General features: G+C 35.5%; 1 protein-coding gene across 1 annotated transcript in view; it reads right to left on the reverse strand.

The window, feature by feature from the left end:
* Positions 1–14,902, reverse strand: part of LOC113232031 — a 215,945-nt gene that overhangs the window by 50,692 nt on the left and 150,351 nt on the right. The window lies entirely within an intron of this gene.

Below are 14,902 nucleotides of genomic sequence, written 5' to 3' on the forward strand. Positions count from 1 at the left end.
TTAAGATAATCTTGACGCACTTAGATAAATAAAGATAGTTCGGAACGTTATCGTCTGCCATTCTTATACAGTTTTATGTTTTTCCTACTTACAAACAAATAATAATAACAATAATAACGCACACACTCACAGTCGCATGTATCATGGATACACGCCATAGACAGCCACGAATTACCCCCAAAATCACGAGAGAAATAAAAGAACATACAAATGTTTCTCCCCCCGGGAATCGACACTGGGACCTATGCGTGCCGGACCAGTATGGTAACCGTTCGGCCACGGAGGCAGTTCAGAAACTGGTAATAATAATATTAACATAAAAAATATCTCTTAGGCTATAATAGAGGCGAAAGAGTCTAAAATAGATATCGGATATAATAATGTCCTCGGAACGAAAAAGAGCACAACTAACATTTTTATCGAAATTGAGTTACATACATATTCGGGATCAGGAAATAAAAGCCAATCTAACTGTTGTTTGTGGAAATATATCTCAATAATATGTTGAGTATACAGCAAGCGCAAAGGGCATAACTGACTTAGATTTTTTACTATAAAGAGTCATATTTTACGTTAATTACGTTAAAAACACTAATATCAAAAGATTTTACTCAGTAAAGTACGGAATTGGGAGCTTATTATATAGTTCAATATAATAAAACATGTGGTAAGTATGTATTTATAACACAAATAAACATAATACCAAATATATATTTGAACTAAGTATTCTTTTTATCAGAAAAACCTAAAAAATAACTTAGAATTTGCTGCTTGTGTCTTTCTTTCTTCCGAATGCAGAATAATATTTTTTTTTATGATACCAAGTGCTGGGACAAACAAGTTGTGGGTAAGCGACAGGCCTATCCACAACAGTTGCAGTGCCTCTCCAAAGCTTTGAATCACAATTGTTCCGTTCGTTGTACTCTACAAGTCGGAAGTTATATTGGGGCACTCACTGTCTGTTCGGGTATCCTTATGAATTGTAGATATTAAAGGTTTGTTAGCTTTTAAACAAGGAGAGCATTGTTTAAATTGTAAGTACAGACTACAGAACAGACAAAGGCAATTCATTTATTTTGTCCACTCAGTAGTATGCTTTTATGTAACTTGGTTTAGTTATTCAGTAATTTAAAATAAGTTGAAACACAGCTGAGATATTAACTAAAAGGAATTATTTATTATTATTTAACTATTGTTTAACTGCCTCCGTGGCCGAACGGTTGCCATACTGGACTGCCACGTAGAGGTTATGGGTTCGATTCCCAGGCCGGGAGAAATACGTGTATAGCCGACTTTTTTCCGAGATTATTTTTCTCGTGACTTTAGGTGTAATTTGTGGTTGTCTATGTGTGTGTCCATGGCACCCGCGACACGGGGTTTCCCTAGTGCGGGGCTATGAGTGCGTGCGTTTTATCATAAAAATAATAAATAAACAATGTTAATCGTTACTAGTGTTGCTCAAATTCAAATCGGTCTTGCAATTTTGGTCTTGATCTTGCATTTTTGAAAGACCAAGACCACTCAACTGTAGCAAAATCAAGACTGACTCAGCAAGATTTGGGCAATAACAAGTCTGAGTCAAATAAACAGGTGTTATTAGTATCGAGTTATTAGGTTTTCGTGATTCTTATACATAGGAAATGAAACTATTTTTCCGGATTTAAATCGCGTGTATTTGTTTTTTCAAACAAACCAAGGTTTTGGGCCCTTTACATCCCGGTCAACCGTGACCATGGGACCTGTAAAGGGCCCGAAATGTTGGTTTGTTTGAAAAAATAAATATACATTTCCTAGGTGTTATTAGTATTTAAGAATTTTATGCTTAAAATTAAAACTAACCAATATTGTCATTAAGGGACTAATTCAAGCATAGTCTTATTTGTCAAAACAAACGTAATAGGCCAAGTATAGTAAACAGTGATTGCAGTTAATTATGCTCTATAACTTTTGTGCGCTTGAGCGCTTATGTAGTTTGACAAAGAAGTCATAATTATTTTCATTTGCCATCACTCGGTGATATCTTATTTGTTAATTCGCTAGTAAAGACATGTAAAAAGGCTTTGATGGTGATTAAAACAAGACCATGAGTTGCAGCAAGACCGCGACCAATCCAAAACTGTATTTGCAAGACCAAGTGGAACGCCACAAGACCAAGACTGGTTTAGTCTCGTCTTGGTAGTGCACATGGGCAACACTAATCGGAACTTAAATATGATACAGACACGCACTTATACGTACATTTCCCTTTACTGTTATGAAATCGATTTTGTAAAATGTACATACATTTCAAAATTGGAATAATTAATGATATAACATCAATAAATGAAATTTCATTATTTAAAAATTCATGACTCACATATTCTACACAGAAATTAAAGAGATTAATTTTGTATTTTATGTAACAAAGTAAAAGGATTATTTTCAGGTGGGAGTTTCGATATTAATCAGTCTAAATAGTTATCGAACCACTAGAGTCGCTAAAGGGGTGTGTTGTGTTAAAATTTGATAATGGATTTTTTAATGTTTTCCTATCAGTAAGATTAAATTACATCGCAATAAAACTTACGTCATCCAAAGCATTTAATAAAAAATAATATTAGGCTACAAAGTTTTTATGGCGCCTTATAGAGCGCTAAGGATTTGCGCTAAAGTGTTTACGTTATGAGAAAATAAGAGAGTGGGCCTTACAATAAAAATTTAGTATTCTGCAAAACGCTTCGAGGTTTTTTCAGATATACTAAATTATTGTCTAAGAAATGGCAACAGGGCCATTAGTTAAGAGGGACTGAGCAAAAAAAAAGGCCGAGTGGAGTGGAGTAGAGTAATGCCTCATTATGCGACTCGTGAACACCCTCCTTGAAAAGATACTTACAAGGTTTTTTTTTTTGCCTTCTCCAACCCGATTTTACGCAATTGTGGTTAATTGCAATTGTCCTTCAAAGTACTAATTAAGGCAGCAACACATTTAAGTTTTTTTATAACATTATTTAAGGAACAAGGGTTTTCTTTTTTTCTGAAACATTAATAAACATAGCTAGGTCGAGATGTGCACCGATCGTAAAATCGTCGACGGCGACGTCTGACGGTTTTTCGCCGGCGGCGGCGTAATCGGCGTGAAACCGGCGTTTAAAAAACTTAGTTTAAATAAACCTCTGTTTTCATTTCTTTGTTTTTCTTTCTTTCTTTTATACTTTAACTTGTACTATAGCATAATGAAATATAATTATTATTCAGCCATGTAATATTCATAATTACTTCGCCACGTCTTCTCATTAGACATCATTTACAAAATTCTTTTATTCGTACATACATATAGAAGGCAATGTACGCTCACTTTTTAATATTATATTGCTGAATAATCATGCTGTATGTGCATACGCTTACATCCTAGATTAAATAATTGTAATGTTGAGTACTATTCTGCCCTCGTAACGAAAAAAGGCACAACTATGCGTACTTTATACGACAGTTGTGCCCTTTTTCGTTCCAATGGCAGTATTGAATGTTAATTGTTATATATATCTAATAAATAAATAAATAAAAATTAAATAACGTTTGTATAAAAAGCAATCGTATAAAAATAAAGGCTCTTAATTTAAATTGTGCTTCAAAAAAAATAGCATGAACAAATTAATTTTAATTGTACAGAAATATTCTATTAAAATATAAGTAGCAAATAGTTATCAAGGAAGCTAAGTTTTAGGCTTCATTAAAAAAAAAAACAAATTTTTGGCACGCTAATTTTACTCCGATCAAATTCATAGGCGGCTTCGTAGAAAAACCACCGGTGAAGGCGGCAAGGCGAACATCTCTAAGCCAAACTCACACCAGTACGTAGTACGCTGAAACTATGTAGAACCTACCTACCACATTGTACAGGTATTTCACATTGCCCTTGCTTTTCAAGCGTGTGATTTCGCGACACAGCGAGTACTTTTCATAAAAAATATAGGTACGTGATATACGTGTGTAGTAATTTATACCTGTCAAATCTGTATGTGAGCGCAAACATCGTGTTTCGTTGCTCCGTGTTCTTCATTTTTATAGATTTTGATATGTAAGAGGTACCCATACAAACATAACAACTGAATATAAAATATAATGATCACATTGTACAATGTACAATGTCTTGTGAAAGACTTCATCCAGTGAAGTACCGCCACCTTACCTATTTTTGCCGCCAAACATTAACGTGAGCATTACTGCGTCCGGTTTTGAAGGGTAAGGGTGCTGGTCAAATTACAGGCACATGGGACTTGTCAACTTATATCTCAAGGTGACGGGCGCAGTGGCAGTGCCCCTCCGATCTTTGCGTTTTCAAGCTCTGAGTGGCACTGCAGCTGTTATGGACAGGCGCGTTGCTTACTACTAGGCCTACGACTTGTTCTTTCCCTCACTTAGTATCAAACAAACAAAAAAACCAAAAACCAAATAGTGACGCCATCGGCGTAATGTCAGAGCGCCTTCAAATTAGACGCTGCAGGGGCGCCACTGTGACGCTGCAGCCGCGCTACTACTAATTTTCATACAATATTTAGAAGCGCAGCTGTAGCGCTACAATCACGCTCTGTGTGAAATTTTATGATAATTAGTAGTGACAGACGCGCCACTGCAGCGCTTCTACAAGCATTTAATTTGAAGACACCCTTAATGTTACTATGTAGTAGCTGTGATATTGGTTTCGAGTACTTGTTGCTACTGTAGACTAGGCAGTACGATTTGTATTAGAACTGGCTGAATGAATGTAGATTTGTATTTAGAATTATATAAAAAAATAGGATTGTAAAAAAAGAATATCTTGGTTGTTTTACAAAGCGCAAAAAATATGGGCGACTGTATTTAAGCTATAGATTATGCATAAAAGTAATTTTAATATCTAAAAAAATGTAATTGTACACAAATTTGTAGTATACAAATTTTCGTTTGACGGCACACAGTACGTGCACCCGAGACGAAGTACGTGACAACGGTCTGTGACAACCCTGTTAAAAAACCAATAGGCTGATCTAGGTCCGGAATCTGAACTTATAAGGTCCCTGTGCTTGCACAGGTTATAGTGCCCCTCCCGTGTCACCAAGCGGTTGATAGGTAAACAAAACCAAACACTTAACACTATAAGCAAAATTTAAGTCGAAAGATACTGCACTGACCTCATACAGTTTGTAGGACGAAACTAAACTTATCCTTTATTAAGTTTTTAACCGATTTAAATAAGGAGGAGGTTCTCAATTCGACTGTATGTTTTTTTGTAGGTATGTTACGCGATAACTCCGGTATTTGCGAACCGATTTTCATGATTCTTTTTTTGTTGAAAAGAGGGTACCTCCTTAGTGGTCCCACTTAATGTTGTAGAAAATCATCCACCTCTAAAGGTGGCTGTTCACGCATGAAGATTATTTTAAAAAATAGCGCGAAAATTTTATTATAAGGAGCAATTATTTTAATGGTTGATTTTGCTATTCTCCAATTCAAGGCGTTTTTCCTCTCAATATACTTTGAGTAGTGAGAACATTGACTTACAAATAAATGGACGACGGGTCTAATACAAAAACCACGAAATAAATGTCCCAAGTCAACCTATTCGAAATTTAAATTGTTATGTCATCGCAGTATCGCGCTGTCCGTAGAACAAATGAAGACTAAAGCGGAGTGTCGCGCTCTGTATACGATTTTAGCGCCTTACAAGTGCGGACACTTTTTAGCGCGGACCCGACGTCCATATAATTGTAAGTCAATGAGTGAGAACCGATTTTTATTATCTCCTGTGTCAAGTCCCGTATAGTGGCGAACTAGGGGTGAATACGGGTTTGCGCACTTTCCGGTAACCGATTTCAATAAAACTTGGTAATTACATGTATTTCCACGTGCTTTTTTTACTTCCATGGTGTGCACGACAGGACCATCCTTTTTAACCGACATCAAAAAAAGGAGGAGGTTTTCAATTCGACTGTATGTTTTTGGTATGTATGTTACGCCATGACTCAGCATTTGTGAAACGATTTTGATGATTCCTTTTTTGTTGGAAAGAGGGTACCTCAGTAGTGGTCCCATTTAAATTTGAAGAAAATATCCCACCTCTTAGGGTGACAAACTACGGGATTAATGAATTTTGAGGTCTGTTTTTTAGCACTCTGTACTGATTGTTATTGTATATTCTTATTATATTGTCTTTGTTTCTTTTGCTTTTGTTTTTTTATATTGTTTATAATATATTGAAGCACGATGTTCAACCGTCTTTTTTCTCCACAAAAAAATAATATACAGTCCTTAGCAAGAATATGTATATACATATCTCGATGGGTCCGATGTATAAGGGCCAAAGCGCAAAATCACAATTTTATAGTAGTAACTTTCAATCTAGTATATTTTCAAGATTTCCTTGTATTTCGAGGTTTCCTTGAATATGTTTGATTTTGTTTTAACGCTACCTTATAGATTATAATGAAATGAAGCATTTCCCACAAAAAAGTAAAAATGATCAAATTGTTAGTGTGGCCCTTATACTTAGGACCCATCGAATTATATGGAGAAAAAAGACGGTTGAACATTGTATTTCAATATATTATAGAATACAATATAAGAATAGTACAAGAAAGATGATGCTGTTGTGCACACGTGGTATGTTATTATTACTATTATGTTCAATGGCTTAAATGTGGTTGTATCTTTTCGTTATACCCTTTTTTTCAACAATAAATTACCGTTATATAAATTACGTAAGGTACATTTTCTGTCAATAATTTTGACACATTATATTTCTAAGTGTAGGCCACTATATACTATTTATAATGTTTTCCGATAGATAAATTCACTTGAGCAAGACTGTCGTCTACTATACTGCCCCCGTTCTCATAATTAACGCATTTGCATTTTGATAACTTTCACGATACTTACATTTTATATTTGAAAAGAATTTTGAATGAATAAGATATCAAAAAAATCGATTATAGGTGGTAATAGATCGTGTTTCGCGGATTCCAGATATGTTAATAACTCAATTTGGCTAAAAATGTCGATTACGTTAGTTATGGTAAGGAGGGCAATATAGTCATCATGTGTCCAAAAGGAATAGACAAATGTGGTGGCCCAAAAGTAAAGGTAACTTAAGGCGGAATTTAAAAAGGGTTAACGCTTGCTCAGTGTATACCCCGAAAGTGCATGTAATCCAAAAGAGTCCGCAAGGTACCTATACCCGCGTGCGAACACCAGTGCTACACTGTCAAACCAATACTCTGTAACATTAAAAACAGCATTTTGAGAAAAATTCGCAAAATTATTTTTCCTTTTTTTTGTATGTACCTTTTGAGATTAATAACATAAAATAGATGCATTAACTTGCTTGCTTGCATATTAGATATCAAACTCTACACATCCATTACAATTTTACTTTGCAATATAAGCCATTTTTGTTAAAAAAAAAACTATTAAATTTCTTTTCCTTTGACAACAGTGGAAAGATTCTTGTTGTAATGAAATTATAAAACGCTGTTCAGAATCTTGCAGTGTTTTGGTTTCACACGATGGATTCGCTTTTACCAAAGTGACGTCATACTCGGATCACGTTAATGTATTCTGGTAACTTACCTGAAAAGAAATAAAAGCATTTTAAACTACGAATAACAATGTATTAATAAAAAAGAGTGAGTAGAGTTCCGGATGTTGTTAGTTAAGGGAATTTCAATGATACCTTCCGTTGATCGTCAGACGTTTTCAAATAAAACAAATATAAATAATCAATACCTAAAACATTTGATTAACTTTACATACAAAATTAAATTTCACTATTTATGATTTTATTCCAAATTGACATAAAACCATTTCGGTAAAGTAAAGAAAAATTACAACAATAATGATAATGATTTCCAAATGTTTGTATCGTGTAACATTACTATTAGTGAATACTCGAATGGATTAATATATTGTCATAACACTATGATTAAAGCCAATTGACGTAATAGTACAATTTTCAACAAACTTTAATATAGTTTAAGAATAGTATATAATAAATAAATAAATAACGCACACACTCAACATAGCCCTGCACTAGGGAAACCCTGTGTCGCGGGTGCCATGGACACACACATAGACAACCACAAATTACACCCAAACTCACTAGAGAAATAATTGTAGGCCATATAACTATTTCTCCCGGCCCGGGAATCGAACCTGGGACCTCTGCGTGGCAGTCCGGCATGGTAACCGTTCGGCCACGGAGGCAGTTGATGTATATAGCATGTTTATTAGATTAGATTTTTGTACTCCTCTTTTAATCTTTGTGTTTTGACATTTATGCCCTGTCCAATAAGTTTAATAGGTTATTTGTCAGACCAGTGGTGTACTAAGAATTCGCACTTAGCTAAAGTTTTTAAACCATCGTCGTAGAAGTATTCGTGAACTCTATAATGGCTACCCAAATAGCCGGGTTTCCTGTTTTCGCGGCCATAGTCTGTTATGCAACTTGTCAGTTCGCCAACTGTTCAGGTGTTCTGATCTGACCTCAGCGGTGCCGCCCATATGTTGACACATCGCCCATGACTCATTTGACTGATCTCTTTTACCTATTTACTATAATAAGTACAATTCTTAGCTGTCTCGGCTATTATTTTTTAATGGCATAAACAGTAAACACGCACCATTGAGATGGTTGGCTTGATACGAAGTCATTACCACAGCCCAGCCAATTTAAGATGTAAACGTGCTTTTTTTACTCTTTATTTATCACTATTGAACATGTAAGCTCCATTAGAAAAACAACAATGAATCAAAATGCTATACCTAATCAAATATGTACACAAAATCTTCGTGGCACTACACGTTCGCTCCAACAAAACGGATTGGAACCACTCAACATTAAATGTACGGAAACCAGCCTGTGCAAATAACTACTCTGATAGGTTGCGCCCGAACACACTTCATGAGTAAATAATGTACATTTTCAAAATTCCACACACTTTGCAATTCAGTGAGTTCACCCTCCGCATTAAATACAAAAATTAGTTTTATGGAACGTGACTGGATCGAAACCTATGCGCTCTGACAATTGGTCCCCTGCTTAATTTTACATGGTCCAACCAAGGAACACGAGGAGGCTCACTCTGCAGTTTTCCGTAAATTCTGAAAGCCTGTCGATTCTACGCAAAATATAAACATATCACGAGACTTATGAATCACTGTAAATTGTAATTATACTCGCTACTTTTAACACGCTATAATTAGCTACGCCTGCGCCGACTGTTCGCACTAATGAAATGACCATGTGATCCAGAGTTCAAATTGTTCTCATAGTTTTCGCCTAAATCAAAGACCGTAGTTCTTTGTTTACTGCCGAGATCGTGTTTTTTGGCGGAACATAAAAATATGTTGCCGAGTCTCTTTTATCTTATAAACGTTTCATAGCGAGCATATCTTGAAAAAAACAGTTTGCTGGATGGCCCTTTCATTTTTATGAATAAAAATATAGTTTAAATGACTCTAGCGTTGACACACATCTGTGCCTCTCAAATAGATACCGCTATTTCTGTCTGTCGACTCTCTTAATGACTCTACGCTATATTCACATTTAAATTTGGCTTACTATTGCGTAACTTTGACCGCTTCTAAATCCTCTTCTATTGCTCAAAATATTGAATGAATGACCAAGGTAATGAGCGACATATTTTTATAAAATTAATCATGTCATGTTTACAAATGTTTACTAGAAATATTTGATTATGTAAACTTTTAGCCTTAGATATTGAAATTCTGGTCTTGGACTTGTCTTAAGGAAAAACTCACAAAATTGTATTGATATACATTAAGACAATTTAGGCAACCCGATTAATATATATCTTATATCTGACGAAGGGAAATCTAAAATACAAATTAAGTTCTAATTCGATTGTGGTAAGGTCTTATAAAAAAAAGCAACATAGACTATTATAGACTTTAATGTGAAAGTCGTAAATCTTAAGTTTGTTTAGCTCTGAAATGACGTAAATAGACGTGACTAAGAAAAATTGAAAAGAAAAATGTGATGAATGAACGCATAAATGATCGTGCGACTTCTAAAGAATATTTTAATCCTGATTATACTATACGTTTGTTAAATACTACGTAAGTTTTCATTAACAAATATAAGACTGAAAATAATATAAAGTTTCGATACACTAGAAACTTTGTTGTTTTAAAATACACACATCAAAAGTGTCTAGGGATCAAGTGAATATTTTTGAAATAAAAATTATTTAAGCAATATTTACCAAATCCAGTCTTCCAGGACGACTTCTTACTTTAATGCTTATGTTTTATTTAACCGCTTACCCCTATATTTAATTAAAATAAACTAAAATTGATGTTTTTGCAAATTGTGGGAAAAAACTCAAATTAACGGCGTCAATTAAATGACAAAAAAATGGCGAAAATGATGATTTTGCTCATTTTTATTGTAAAGATAAGAAAATTAATAATATGTATTTCCACCATTAAAACGAATCACACAATTACAGCGATTTGGCATGCTTAAGATGAGTTCATCAAAATCACTTTGAGGAATGGCCGCCTATGTGTTTTGTAACAAGTCAAAATATTGTTGTAGAGTATGTACGGTATGCATACTCGGCACAGCTCTTCTTTGAAGCATATCCCATGCGTGCTCAATTGGATTGAGGTCTGGCGATTGAGCAGGCCACGGTAGAACGTTGATACGAGCTTCGGCAAGAATCCGTGTTACGATTCTAGCCGTGTTTGGACGTGCGTTGTCATGCATTAGTTGAAATGAATCACCCAACTGGCCTCGCAAAGGGATGATAACATCTGAAACAATCCTCTCTGCGTAAACTTGAGCATTGAGGTTACCCCTGATCCAAATGAGATCGGTTCTTCCGCCGATCCAAATACCGGCCCATATCATTATTGTTCCCCCACCATATGGATGAACTTCCTGACAATATCTCAAACGTTCATGACGTCCAGATGTTCTCCAAACTCGAGTACGTCTTGTATCCGGTCTCATACCGAAGCGGGATTCATCCGAAAAGCACACATAGCGCCAGTCTTCTTCCTCCCAGTTTCTGTGTTCGCGAGCCCATCGTAAACGGGTCCTGCGATTGCAGGGTGCAATAGGTGGAACTCTGAGCGGCCTTCGGGATCGCAGACCCACTTCACGTAAACGATTTCGGATTGTTTGATCGCTTATTAGCAAGCCTGAGGAGCTGTGGAGCCTCGTAACCAACATCATGGCGGTCATGGTACGATTCCGTCGAGCAGTATTTTGGATATACCGGTCCTGTCTGCGAGTCGTGATGCGAGATCGTCCTCCATGTCGCTCGGCCACGCTGCCCGTCATGCGATAGCGCATCCAGAGGCGACTTATGACGCTCTGTGTAGTGTTAAGAGTGAAAGCCACAGCACGTTGCCTGGAACCAGCTTCCAACATTCCGACGGCTCGCATCATCACTTCTCGGGTTAAATGATGTCGTCTCTCCATAATAATGTAAATTGTTTCGGTTCCGATGCAGATATTGTAATGATTTTGTCAAAACGCTATAACTCATTTTTATACAAAACCACATTGACAATCGATTTTCTTCTTATTATCGAATTTTAAACAATATTCCTTATTTAAATGTTAAAACTCACTAAAAGGTATCAATAGCGATACAAAAAAGTTAATATAATTAACCCTAATTGCAGCAATACTCTTAAACGTACTTGATTCCTAGACACTTTTGATGTGTGTATTTTGGAGTTTTTTTTCGACTTTCTAATGAAACGTATTGAAGTATACATTTTGTTATGTTTTAAAATATAGGAATTTTGAAATTTTGAAACTTACATGAAGTTACATTTAGGAGCTAACAAAAGCCTTCGCTGTGTACATCTCTTACAAAGTACATCAAAAGCTTTGAACTTTTAAATCCAAAGGAAAATGGAAATTCATTATTCGGAAAACCTCAGTTTAGAATTTAAAATCAGAGTTACTGAATAATGAATAGAGTTCGATGGGCAGGTGCTGTTCAATTTTCGGGAACCGTGCGTCCGATTGATATTGATTCCTGTGAGATTTTGGAGAGAGATGAGTGATCAGAATTTCATAAAGTGATTTTCCGGTTATGCCGCGCATACGCGAATAAATGTTTGAAGCTATGCACTGCATGAAATAATAGCCTCGAATGTATCACTAATGTATTCGTATAAATACTTTTTTTATGTAAATCTTTATCGGATTCAGCATATAATATATCTGATATCTAGATTATAGGATATAGTTAGTTATCTATTATAAGTTATGTAGTGTATGTATATTTATATTGTATGTAAGTTATGTGACGTTTGATCCTACCTGTTTTAATCCGTTCATGTCATGACAGTAACGGCGTTTACCGTTGAATTACATATTAGAATATAATGTCAACAAGAGTTATGTAATAAATTTTTTTTAAATAGTCCCGCACCAGGGAAATCCTGTGTCGCGGGTACCATGGACACACACACATAGATAACCACAATTTACACCCAAACTCAAGAGAGAAATAAACGTAGGCCATACAAATATTTCTCCCGACCCGGGAATCGAACCCGAGACCTCTGCGTGACAGTCAAGCATGGTAAACCTTCGGCAACAGGGGCAGATTTTATTTAGAATGCTTATTGTTGCTTGCAATAACCATTAGATTTAAAAAATAAGTTACCAATTTGATTTAGATATAATGAATAAAAAAGAAACAAAATGGCAACATTAAAAGATAATGGTGGGGTTGTTAAAAAAAAGATAAGAGATGGAAAGGAATATTTTTACAGGTTTTACAATTAATATGTATTACAGGTATATTGTACCATTTTAAAATTATTTACATGCTTATATGATAAGTACAGGGTACGCCGTTTTCAGAGATCCATATAGGATCTCAAAAACCCAACTATGGACTTTACAGTGCGATTTCAAAGTGCTTTCTGTATAGTTGAGAAATTTCAACAATATATTGACAAAATTCCATGGTTTGGATACATTGAACATTTTATTACTGAATCGGTATAAGCACTACGGCAAGAAAAGTACTGACATTTTTATATGTGGAAGTATTTAAGTATTGTCCATGAAAGGGTTCATTGTCATGTTATGTACCACCGGTTAATTATTCTGAACCCAGCTCTCCGGTTGACTGGTAGAGAATGTGTTATTGTATTGTTTTGTGTGCAATAAAGTTTTATTAAATAAATATTTATAAAGAGTTACATGAACTATGTTTTTATGATACTAAGTGACAGCGAATCGTGGCATTAATTAATTTTATTTTGTTAGAAAACTTATTTTGCTTCATTAAGAATTAGTTTTATCGAAAATAAATTGAAATCATCATCATCGAATCAAAGGAACGCGGCCGCCATTGCGCAAAACATATTTGACGAGAAAGGACGTAGTTTTGTTTTGTAATTAGATTTATAGTGAAAAGATCTTGTAATATATATTTTTTTATAATATCAAGTAAAGGGACGAAGAAGTTGTGTGCCTGATGGTAAGCTATACGCCTGTCCATAACAGTTGCAGTGCCACTCAGAGCTTTAAGTCGAAAAGATCTGAGGGGCACTGCCAATGCGCCCGTCACTCTGAGACATAAGTTGACAAGTCCCATGTGTCTGTAATTTCACCCTTAAACTTCAAAACCGGAATACAGTAATGCTGACATTACTGTTTGGCGGCAGAAATAGGTAAGGCAGTACTTCCCTGGACAAATTCTTTCATAAGGAGGTCTACTGCTACTAAAAATCAAAATCCATCAGAACCGGAACACACTACTTGGTGGCAGATGTAGGCAAGGCGGAAGGTCTTTCTTGGACGATCTTTTTCACAAGGAGCGCTAAAGCTACTAAATACTATACAATACCATGTACAAGTTACGACACGATAAGTTTTGCATTAAACCTATTATGGTACAGTAGCATGCATTTAGGCATTAAAATTCAGAGTACTGAACAAGCTATTTTAATCGACCGGAAATCATAAAGCACTAGTTATGTAAGACTATTACGTAGGTGTGCAATGTGTAAATTCCCCTGTTTTACGTCGAACAACGTTGGTTTTACACGAGATTTTATACCATTACATATGTTGTAAACCGTGCAGCGTAAGGTCGCAGGGCATCTGGCGGTAAACGAGCGTGTGTTCGCTATTTTTATCGCCGCCATTCACAGAACTGATATCGCTAACGGCACGCCTCTAAAAATATTGGAAAACAAAAACCAACAGCAATATTACGTGAATAAAGGTAGTTGTATTCCAATAGCCAAATTCAAAAATACACGTATTGTTGTCATACCTTAGGTTTTCGTGATTGCTGCTGTTTGAAATAAAACTATTTTTTTCAGATCTAAATCGCTTATATTTGTTTTTCCAAACGAATCAACGTTCCAGGCTATTTACAAGTCTCAAGGACAACTCTGACTGAGATGGTAAATTCATCAGCCGGTTATATTTCATATTAACGCAAACTACCATATTCTGAACTATAGTTAGGTAGGTACAAAAGTTATTAATTTAAATACTCTATTATTATTTACAGAAGAACAACTGCCTCAGTGGCGAACGGTTACCATTCTGATTTGCCACGTAAAAGTTGCGGGTTCTAGTCCGGGGTCTGGAGTAATATTTGTATGGCTTACATTTATTGCTCTCGTGAGTTAGGATGTAATTTGTGGTTGTCTATGTGTGCGAGGTTTAAAAAAATCCAGTTTACGCTACATGCGATTTGCAAAATATTATAATTATGTATGTTAACAATATGAATTTTTCACTTACTATCTCAGTGAGCCGTGATCGTGGGACTATAAAGAGCCTGAAACATTGGGTTGTTTGAAAAACAAATCGGTTACGTTACACACGGCAACTTTTGGCAACGATGCAAACACACATTCGGGAAACACACGC

The sequence above is a fragment of the Hyposmocoma kahamanoa genome, unplaced genomic scaffold (genome assembly GCF_003589595.1).
Source record: "Hyposmocoma kahamanoa isolate Upper Pololo Valley unplaced genomic scaffold, ASM358959v1 66, whole genome shotgun sequence".
NCBI classification, from domain to species: Eukaryota; Metazoa; Arthropoda; class Insecta; order Lepidoptera; family Cosmopterigidae; genus Hyposmocoma; species Hyposmocoma kahamanoa.